The sequence below is a fragment of the Desmodus rotundus genome, chromosome 13 (genome assembly GCF_022682495.2).
Source record: "Desmodus rotundus isolate HL8 chromosome 13, HLdesRot8A.1, whole genome shotgun sequence".
Lineage (NCBI taxonomy): Eukaryota > Metazoa > Chordata > Mammalia > Chiroptera > Phyllostomidae > Desmodus > Desmodus rotundus.
Window position 1 is genome coordinate 38,510,928 of NC_071399.1, and position 12,036 is coordinate 38,522,963.

The 12,036-nt window shown below is 41.8% G+C and overlaps 1 pseudogene; it reads right to left on the minus strand.

Moving 5' to 3' along the window:
• Positions 1 to 455: 455 nt before the first annotated feature.
• LOC112321398 (splicing factor 3B subunit 6 pseudogene) lies at positions 456 to 826 on the minus strand (annotated as a pseudogene).
• Between the last annotated feature and the right edge of the window lie 11,210 nt (positions 827 to 12,036).

Below are 12,036 nucleotides of genomic sequence, written 5' to 3' on the forward strand. Positions count from 1 at the left end.
GGGGAGAGATAAAAATGGTACAAGAAACAGAGAACTCAAAGAACTTATATGTACAACCCATGGACATGAACCAAAGGTGGGGTTGGGGTGGGTAGTGTGGGAGGGTTGGGGGATGCTGGGTGGAGGGGGGATAAAGGGAGAGAAATTGGGAAATCTGTAATAGCATAATCAATAAAATATACTTAAAAAAGAATCTCAGTTTCTAAGACCATCTACCACCAAATAATTCTTGATATGGTTCAACTACTGTTTTATCCCCCTGGCATCAAATTGGAGGGGAAAGTTCAAGAGAAAACACTGACATTTTTACAAAAGATACAAGTTTATATATTCTAACATTTATCATTTTGAACCTCAAATAAGAAATCACAATATTCAGTATTAATTAAAAACTGAAAAAGAGTAGTGATGGTGATTCATAGGGTTTCAGTTCAAAATAAAAATGCAGAAAATGTTTACTTTGGTAGATCTGTGTTGATGCCATATTTCTCCTTGAGAAGCTTCAACTGTTCTTCCTTCTTTGTGTCCATCTTCTGAAATGCCCTGTTGGCATTATAGTACAAAAATCACAAGGTACCTGTTACATTTAATCCTGACAGGTGATCACACACATTCTCAGTATCAAACATGTCTTCCTAGACCACATAATCTGTTCCTCTAGTTTCAGGTGTGTTCCCCACTAATTTGATGAATAGGTCCATATTTCCCAAATATTATCATACACTTCTTCAGCTGTGATTTTTTAAAGCAAATTTCTTATAGACAAAATCTGATTTACTTCAGGGGGAAGTCAAATGTTTACTCTCTTGGCTGCTTGCATCACCATCTTGGTGGACTGGTGAGGTTACTGCAGTATATACTGGAATTCCTCCTTGCTCCTCCAGAGCTCTCTCAGCTTTGAGACCAACACAGGATCAGATGCAGGAAATCTTCACTTATTCCTTGAGGTCCCCTCTAAGTCATGGCTGCTGGAGTGATTCTCCTGGCATTCAAGTTGATGCCTTCTGAATCATGACCAGTTCCCTGAGTCCTTGGCAGGCAGTGGTCTACTGCAAGCTACTCTATAGCCAGAAACAGTCTGTTTTCAATACCTTACTCCTGGACAAGAAACCTTGGGGCCTGTGAACTACCAGCACCACGGCTGCATCCTTTTTGGGTCCTCTTCCCCCTTGGCCAATAGGTGAGGCTGGTTTCTGACAAGAACTGTACCCTCTGCAGCTGTGCTGGTTGTCCCCATTTAAGAGTGAGCATCTCACACAAGGGGAGCTGACTTGGTCCTCTCTGATGAATAAGTGAAGGGGCAGGCTTCTGTTACTGGGTGTCTCCTTAGGCTCTGTGTCCCAAACCCTTGTGAAGTTTACTTTCTAGACCCTTAGTGGTCCTATGGAAGCACAACTGCCAGTCACAGGTCCATGCCCTTCTTTGAGCATGGAGGTGTAGCAAGGCAGCACTGGCTACCACCAGCCACCTTGCTTCAGTTTCAGCTGTGAACAGAGCCTCAGGCAGAAGTAGGGATGAACCACAGGAGGCCAGGGATGAGTCCAGCCCAGCGTCCTCCAACTTGGACTTTCAGCCAAGGCCAGAATGGCTAGAGGTAGGTGGACTTATTAGTCTGGCTCTCATTGTCCAAAGACTGCTGGAGTCATGGTGGGCCATGAAGGTGGGGCTAGGGTGTTGGGGAGGGTAGGGAGGGGAAGTTCTGCCTTTCTGCCTTTGCCAGTTCATGGTTGTTCAGCTCCTTTCCTCACATGGGGTCCTGTGAAGAGGCACTGATCCTCATAGGTGTCTCAGCCCACCAATGATAGCTGTTGAAGCTGGTAAAACACTGTGGGGGTCAACACCTGTGCCATCTTGCTGTTCCCATTCATACTATGACTAGGTCATGCATTTCAGCCCCAGTCAGGCAGTATAGGAGGTGGCTCTGGCTGATCAATGTTTCTGTCTCAGATCAATGTTTATCTCTCTCCCTCTCTCCTTTCCTCTATCTCTGTGTTCTCTATGTGAGATCACCAACAGGAACAAGTCTTTTTCTTTTTTAAAGATTTTATGTATTTATTTTTAGACAGAGGGGAAGGGAGGGAGAAAGAGAGGGAGATAAACATCAATGTGTGGTTGCCTCTCGCGTGCCCCCATACTGAGGACCTAGCCCTCAACTGGGAATTGGACCGGTGACCCTGTGGTTCACAGGCCAGTGATCAATCCACTGAGCTACACCAGCCAGGCCGAGCACAGGAGCAAATCTTAAAGTGGAATCCATATGCTTCAGGACTCTGACAGATGTGCCGAGATTCCTGCACAGAGTTTGTCACACATCACAGCAATTATTAGTGGAATTACACCCTTAAAGTATCTGACTTTTCCTCCACTAATAGACTTCTCTGTGTGCCGCTGCACCAGCAGCCACAGCCACCCTCCAGACCTGCGGCCATAGAGCTATGGGACACTGCATGCCACTGTGTACTGCAGCACCCCACCTCACTAGACTCATGCCCTCAGTTCTACTTAACCTTGAGTAGCAATATTTTTGTAAGGCCAAAGTATCTGATATCTTTACAAAGCATTGTTACATTGAAAAATATATGGAACCAAGTGACCTTAATTAGAGAAGAAGAGACAAAAGAAAAGAAAGAGAAGGAAGTACAAAGCTACTGGAAATTGAGGAATAAAGAAATGACATCAGCAAGATGACAGAACAGGAGTTTCCGGGCCTCAAATACCTACACAGGCAGGTAAATTGCTAGATGGTAAGGTGCCACTGGAGAAGAAGTAGGTGGGAAGGTGGAGAGTGGCTGGAGGTAATAGTACTACTAACAACCAGATCTATTGAGAGCTTAGTATGTGTCTGGCACTAGATACCTGACATGTGTGAACCCATTTAATACTCCTCAGAACCTTGTGAGGGAGATGCCATTATTACTCTGATTTTATGGTAGAGGAAGCCGAGGTTTGGGGAGAGTAAATGATACATTCTAGGCTTCACAGTGAGGAGGAGGCTCAAAAGGAATCCAGTCCAGGCAGTTGGTCTAGAGAGCATGCTCCTAATCATTACTCCATAGATGACTTGTGCTTGGAATCTGGGTTTGGAGTTTCACAATAAATTCTAGGTTTCTCATATGTGAATGGTAAAATTACAGAGATCAGCTTAGTAATAAATGGGACATTTTTGTTTTTATTCCATTTATTGATGGAAAAATAGCTGGATGATCCAGGGAAAAAGTATGGAATGAAACTATCAAAGAACTTTTGGTCCAATAGTATCTTATATTTGTACATAACATTTTGTATTTTTCAAAGTGTATTCATGAGTACTATTATATTTATTTTGCAAAATGACTTGGCAGGACAACTATTATTACCCCCATTTTACACAGATGAGAAAATTGAAGCTTGGAGACATTAAATGATTTCCAAGGCCAAATGGCTTATAAAATGGGGATTCCAGACTTCTGACTTCTTTCTATTAAGGATTATTACAAAATTGTTAATGAATATTTTTAATCTCAGTTGAAAGAGTTAATTACAAAGTTTTCTTCTCATTGAAATCACTTTCAAGTGACTGCTGTGTCATGTTTATTTTAATAATTATAATTATAAGCAGCCCAAATCATTAAAAATTGCCATATGTAAAGAAAACTCATAGATTTTAGACATGATTCAGTCCAATTTATTAATCATAAAAGCCATCTGTACATTAGTGCTCATTATTTTATTTCTTTGGGCAGATATTGCTAAATTGACTTTAAACAATTTCTCTCAGTATGTTTGTTCTTGAGTCAACATTTAAAAACACTAGAGTAGATTCTGGCTTTGAAGTATAAAAAGGGAGTAAGGGGGAGGTGAAGAGACTGACTCATTTTTCAGAATTACTCATGTTGAAGAGAGCAGCACAACTGAGTGTGCTGCTCCTGACATTTACAGTGAATGGTGAAGGTAAGGAATCATGGTGGTGCATATTGACTACAATGATCACTCATTTCTTTCACAGGTTTGAGATTGGTTCTTTTTCCTCTTAAATTCTGCCAAGGTTATACTTTTCTAGCCCACAAATTCTCAGTAAACATGTATGAAACAATAGTCAGAGATTAAATGTTGGTATTTGTTTTCTTGAAAGATCTAGAAAGAGGGATAGGGTTAGGATAGATTACAAAATTGAAGATGACAATATGATGAAGTTAATTCCATGTTTTTTCTCTGTGGACATAAACCTGAGCTAACACACTAGAATCATAGATTTAAAGAATGATGAAATGTCATGGATTTTAGCTGATGAAGATAATTAATTAACCAACTAACTAATTAATGTATCTTGTTTGGTGCAGAAAACAAGAGAGGTATGGTGGCACTTACTGACATAAAGTTTACAGCTTAATGAGAAAGATACACAGTTAAACAAGGAAGTACCTGTTTAGCAAGCCTGAGCCCAGGTTATCTGAGCTTCCCATTATTGCATCCAGTAATGGGACAATTCTCAATGTATAGCACTGTGGTATAAGCCCTAAAATTAAGGGCCAATAGAATATGTGCATTGACATTTGGTGAAAACTGGGAGGGCCTTGAGTGGTCTCACTGCAAGTTCCCCTACCACTTTGCTCCCAAGGATAGGGTTCCCTAGCCAAACAACATTCCTTATCACAGGGATTGGATACACTGCTTATCCTTGAGTAGTGGATTTTGTTTCCCTGGCACCCCACAGAATTATTCAAAGCAGCCAACTGCATTCATCCCCAGGAACCAGGGGTTATCTCACCCCTTGATACTACAAAGCTTGCCTCCCCCAGCCTCTGGTTGTTCACTCTATTCCAGAGAACACTCCCTATGTGACCCTATATGGCACTGTGTGCTTTTTTTCTGGGCTGTGAGTATATGTGACTAATAAACTGCTGTCAATCACATCTATACAGAGCTTAGTGGTGTGTGTTTGCCTGTAACTCTGGGGTGAAAATCCCTCCCTCACCAATGAGGTTTAGAGGAGGAGATCAAAACAAAATACTTTAGACATTGGGTTAAACTTCAGTTTCTTTTTTTAAACTTTATTTTTATTGTCTACACTATTACAGATGTCCCCATTCCCTCACCACTTTGCTCACCTCCACTCAGCCCCCACCCCCCGGTCCCTCTGAGCATCACCTGTTGTCTATGTTTATGAGTTATGTATATAATTTCAGTTTCTTATTATATCCACTTATCGCAGGGAGTTGAGACATGAATGGGAATTCAGAAATGGTTGATTTGAATGTAGACCAGTCTTTGAAGTCATCGCACATCAAGCATAAAATGATGAAAACTTAATAGTGCTGTACACCTTTCCTTGAAACCTTATTTAATGAACTGAGCTATAGCTCAAAAATAATAAAATATTTTTTGTCAATTAGTTATATTGATCTAAGCTATAAACTGATGGAATGATTTAGAGACTTTAAAGAGGCATGCCTCGGTAGTGTTTTGGGGGTAGGAAGATGGCGGCAACATAGGTGGGAGCGGAATCCACTTCCCCTCAGCGCCAGGGAAATACCTAGCTGATCTGAGGAGCAGAGCGAACAGCCAACAGTACTCCAGCATATACGAAGATTAGAGACCAAAGATAGAGGACATTGAAAGATCTGACGGTAAGAAGAGTGCTCAAGGACAATAAGGTCCCCGGGAACCGGGACCGCGAGGTACAAGGGCTGCAGAGGCGCCAGCCCTGGCGCAGGGGCTGCTGCAGGAGTCCTGGGAGAGGGCCAGGCTGCGCTGTGAGCAGCCAGGTGCTTGATTGGACCAGGGGGGCTTGAAAAGGAGGAATTTCTCAAAAAGAAAAAGAAAATAGAGACACTCAGGGGCTAGTTAGAGAACTCTCGGTGGTGGCCGAGGCCCCTGGCGCCCCTCCCCCCTCCGCCCCTGGACTGCGAACGCAGAACGCGGGATAAGCAGCACCGGCGCTCACCTGAGGTCCGGTTGCGTGCGGTAGCGCGTGCGCAGATTAGCGAACAGGGCCCATACATGAAACCCCGGAGGGGCGCCCACACCTGAAACCTCCGAGATCTTTTGGAGCAGAGACTAGCTGCTCCACCCACAGACCCAAAACCTCGGAACCAAGTACCGCGTGATTCGGTCCCAGGGCGGCCCCGCCCACCCGAGAGTCTCAAGCCCCTCGCGGCTGGATCGGACCCTCAAGCATAGAGCCTCTGGCTCGGCGGCGGGCTGCGCGCTCACCAAGCGTAGGGCCGGCTGGATGCGCACTTCCCAAGCACAAAGGGGCTGGCGAGAGTCGTAACACCAAGGCTGCTGAACCAGCAGCTTGCAGCGTGCCAGCCTCCCTAGCCTGGGCGGCTCGATTGGTCGGCCGGCTGCGCGCTCAGAGCCCAAATAACGTCACAAACCCGAAGCGGCTGGATTCCCCTGCTGCGCGCGCACGCGTCCGGAGCCAAAGCGGCTGGAGCGGCCACTCGAGAGTCCCAAGAACAAAGCTGCTGGATTGGCCGATCAACGGCCTGATTGCCTGCCAGGGACCACACCTACAAAACAGTGAAGAGTGTGACCCAGGAAGGAAGAAAAGTGAAACCAATCCTTCCAACCACCCCCTCCCGTTGCACAGACAGGACAACAGCAGAAATAACCTGAACGGTTTAAAGCCAACAGAAGATTTTTTTTTTCTTTTCCCTTTTTTTTTTCTTTTTTTCCTTTTCCTTTCCCCCTGAACTCCTTCTTCCTCTCTCTCTTTTTTTTCTTTCATTCCTTCTTCCTCCCATCCTTTACCATTTTTATGTCTTCTTCCTGCCTTCTTTTATCTATTTCTATGTTTTCATTTTTGTTAAAATTCCTTCTTATCTTGCCTCCGATCTTTCTTTAATCCTTCTTCCCTCCTTCCTCCCTTTCCTCCTTTCCTATTTCCTTTTTCCATCCTTCCCATCTTTGGTTTTTTTTTTGTTTGTTTGTTTGTTTTTTCCTTTTCTTTCTCCCCCCCTTTCTATTTTTCCCACAGGTGCGACAACAAAACCTGGAGTGCTGAAAAGACTAGAGTTAGACCGTGTTAAACACATAAACGTCAGCTCAAGACCAGTGAGCACAGGAGAGTAAGGAGACAGCACCACCGAATCCCATTGGCATTCTACCATAGAAGTTCATATCATAAACCCAGGGATTCAGAACAAAGCAATTTAAGAAGCAGAGGCCAACAAGAAGAGCCTCACAAACAATGGGAAGACAAAGAAACAATTCCCAAATGAAAGGAAAGGAGGAAGTCTCAGAAAGAATACTAACCGAAAAAGAGGCAAGTCAACTATCAGATACTGAGTTCAAAGCAATGGTCATCAGGAAGCTCACTGAGCTCTCTGAGCTCAAAGAGAACTACCAGAAACTACAAGGAAACTACAATGAACTCACTGCAAACTATATCAACATGAAAAAGGAAATAGAAAATATCAACAAGAGCCAAGAGGAAATGAAGAATACAATTTCTGAATTGAAGAACACAGTAGAAGGAATTAAAAGCAGACTTGATGAAGCAGAGGATCGGATCAGCGAGCTGGAGGATAAAGTAGAAAAAAACACCCAGAAGGAGCAAGAAAAGGAAAAGAGGCTCAGAAAGAATGAAGAGGCAATAAGGGAAATGCAGGACAACATGAAACGTAACAATATCCGTATAATAGGAATACCAGAAGGAGAAGAAGAAGAGCAAGGGATAGAAAACCTGTTTGAAAAAGTAATGATGGAAAATTTCCCTAATCCGAGGAGAGAAAAAGTCACCCAAATCCAGGAATCACAGAGAGTCCCAAACAAGAGGAACCCAAAGAGACCCACTGCAAGACACATCATAATTAAAATGGCAAATTTCCAAGACAAAGAGAGGATCTTAAAGGCAGCAAGGGAGAAAAAGGAAGTAACATACAAGGGAGCCCCAATAAGGTTAGCAACTGACTTCTCAATGGAAACGCTCCAAGCCAGAAGAGAATGGCAAAAAATATTCCAAGTAATGAGAACCAGAGGCCTCCAACCAAGACTACTTTACCCAGCAAGGCTCTCAATCAAGATAGAAGACCAAATAAAGAGCTTCCCAGACAAAAGAAGTCTAAAAGAATACAGCTCCACCAAACCAGCTCTGCAAGAGATGCTAAAGGGACTGCTTTAAGGAAAGGAAGGAAAAGAGAAAGACAGAGGAACACAGGTAGGAAATAATGGCAATGAATAACTACCTATCGATAATAACCTTAAATGTAAATGGATTAAATGCTCCAATCAAAAGACATAGAACAGCTGAATGGATAAGAAAACATGACCCACACATATGCTGCCTACAAGAAACCCATCTCAGGACAAAAGACTTACACAGACTGAAAGTGAAGGGCTGGAAACAAATTTTCCAAGCAAACGGACAGGAAAAAAAAGCAGGGGTAGCAATACTCATATCAGACAAAATAGACTTCCAAAGAAGGGCCATAAAAAGAGACCCAGAAGGTCACTTCATAATACTCAAAGGAAGAATCCACCAAGAAGACATAAACATTATAAATATATATGCACCCAACATAGGAGCACCCAAATACATAAAGAAAATCTTGGAGGATTTCAAGAAAGATATTGACAGCAACACAATTATAGTAGGGGATTTTAACACCCCACTATCAAAAATGGACAGGTCTTCCAAACAAAAGATTAACAAAGATATTGTGTCACTTAACAATACCCTAGAGGAAATGGACTTAACTGATATATACAGAGCTTTTCATCCCAAAGAAGCAAAATACACATTCTTTTCAAGTGTCCATGGATCTTTTTCAAAGATAGACCACATGATAGGACACAAAGCAACCCTCAACAAATTCAAGAAAATTGAAATCATATCAAGCATCTTCTCTGACCACAAGGGTCTGAAACTAGAAACCAACCCCAAGGGTAAAAACCCAAAACACTCAAAATCATGGAGACTGAATAGCATGCTATTAAACAATGAATGGGTCAAGAACGAGATTAGGGAAGAAATCAAAAACTTCCTGGAAACAAATGAAAACGAACTCACAACAACCCAAAACCTATGGGACACAGCTAAGGCAGTCCTGAGAGGGAAGTTCATAGCAATACAGGCCTACCTTAAGAAGTTAGAAACAGTTCACACAAACAACCTAACCCTACGCCTACAAGAACTGGAGGAACAACAACAAAGACAGCCCAGAGCAAGCAGAAGGAAGGAAATAACCAAGATCAGAGCAGAACTAAATGACATAGAGACTAAAAGCACAATTGTAAGGATCAATGAATCCAGAAGCTGGTTCTTTGAAAAGATAAACAAAATCGACAAGCCTTTAAGTAGGCTTATCAAGAAGAAAAGAGAGAGGATCCAAATAAACAGAATTAGAAATGAAAGTGGAGAGATTACAACTGATACCACAGAAATACAAAGGATCGTAAGAAATTACTATGAAGACCTATATGCTAAGAAATTTGAAAACCTAGATGAAATGGACACATTTCTAGAAAAATATAATCTTCCAAAACTGACTGAAGAAGAAGCAGAAAACCTGAACAGACCAATATCAGCAAAGGAAATTGAAGCAGTCATCAAGAAACTCCCATCACACAAAAGCCCTGGACCAGATGGTTTCATAGGAGATTTCTACAAAGCATTTAAGGAAGAACTAACCCCTATCCTTCACAGACTATTCGAAAAAATCCAAACTGATGGAAGACTCCCAAACTCTTTTTATGAAGCCAACATCATCCTAATCCCAAAACCAGATAAAGACACAACGAAGAAAGAAAACTTCAGGCCAATATCGCTGATGAACATAGACGCTAAAATTCTCAACAAAATATTAGCAAACCGTATCCAGCAATATATTAAAAAGATCATCCACCATGACCAAGTGGGATTCATCCCAGGGATGCAAGGATGGTACAATATTCGCAAATCAATAAACATAATACATCACATCAACAACAGCAAAGACAAAAATCACATGATCATATCAATAGATGCGGAAAAAGCATTCGATAAGATACAGCACCCATTTCTGATAAAAACACTCAGCAAAGTGGGAATAAAGGGAGCAGTCCTCAACATAATTAAGGCCATATATGAGAGACCTACAGCCAACATCACATTCAATGGACAAAAACTTAGAGCTTTCCCACTAAGATCAGGAACAAGACAAGGATGCCCTCTCTCACCACTCCTATTCAACATAGTATTGGAAGTCCTAGCCACAGCAATCAGACAAGAAAAAGCAATAAAAGGCATCCAAATTGGAAAGGAGGAAATGAAACTGTCACTGTTTGCAGACGACATGATAGTGTACATGGAAAACCCTATAGACTCCACTCAAAAACTACTCGACCTAATAAATGAATTTGGCAAAATAGCTGGATACAGAGTCAATACCCAGAAATCAAAGGCATTCCTGTACACCAACAACGAAACTGCAGAAACACAAATCAGGAAAAAAATCCCATTCGATATAGCAACAAGAAAAATAAAGTACATAGGAATAAACCTAACCAAGGAGGTAAAAGACCTGTACTCAGAAAACTACACAACACTGAAGAAAGAAATTAAGGAAGATACAAACAAATGGAAGCTTGTACCATGTTCATGGATTGGAAGAATTAACATCATCAAAATGGCCATACTACCCAAAGCAATTTATAGATTCAATGCAATCCCTATTAGAGTACCCATGACATATTTCACAGATATAGAACAAACATTGCAGAAATTCATATGGAACCATAAACGACCTCGAATAGCAGCAGCAATTTTGAGAAAGAAGGACAAAGCAGGAGGTATCACAATACCTGATATCAAACTGTATTACAAGGCAACGGTAATCAAAACAGCCTGGTACTGGCATAAAAACAGGCTCATAGACCAATGGAACAGAATAGAGAGCCCAGAAATAAACTCAAATCTATACGATCAATTAATATTTGACAAAGGAGGCAGGAGCATAAAATGGAGCAAAAACAGTCTCTTCAACAGATGGTGTTGGGAGATCTGGACAGCTACGTGCAAAAAAATGAAACTCGATCACCAACTTACGCCATACACGAAAATAAACTCAAGGTGGATAAAAGACTTAAATATAAGCCGTAACACCATAAAAGTCCTTGAGGAAAACATTGGCAGGAAAATCTCAGACATTCCACGCAGCAACATCCTCACAGACACATCCCCTAAAGCAAGGGACATAAAGGAAAGAATAAACAAATGGGACCTCATCAAAATAAAAAGCTTCTGCATGGCTAAAGAAAACAGCACCAAATTACAAAGAGAACCAACAATATGGGAAAGCATATTTGCCAATGATACCTCAGACAAGGGCCTGATCTCCAAAATATATAAAGAACTCACACGACTCCACTCCAGGAAGACAAACAACCCAATTAAAAAATGGGCAAAGGACTTGAACAGACACTTCTCCAAGGAAGACATACAGAAGGCCCAGAGACATATGAAAAGATGCTCAGCATCACTAGCCATCAGAGAGATGCAAATTAAAACCACAATGAGGTATCATCTCACACCAGTCAGAATGGCCAACATAAACAAATCCACAAACAAATGTTGGAGAGGATGCGGAGAAAAGGGAACCCTCGTGCACTGTTGGTGGGAATGCAGACTGGTGAGGCCACTGTGGAAAACAATATGGAATTTCCTCAGAAAACTAAAAATGGAACTGCCCTTTGACCCAGTAATTCCGCTGCTGGGATTATACCCTAAGAACCCTGAAACACCAATCCAAAAGAATCTGTGCACCCCAATGTTCATAGCAGCACAATTTACAATAGCCAAATACTGGAAGCAACCGAAGTGCCCATCAGCAAACGAGTGGATCCAAAAACTATGGTATATTTACACAATGGAATTCTACACAGCAGAGAGAAAGAAGGAGTTTATACCCTTTGCAACAGCATGGATGAAACTGGAGAGCATTATGCTAAGTGAAATAAGCCAGGAAGTGAGGGACAAATACCATATGATCTCACCTTTAACTGGAACATAAGCAATCGAAGGAAAAAGCAAACAAAATATAACCAGAGACATTGAAGTTAAGAACAATGTAA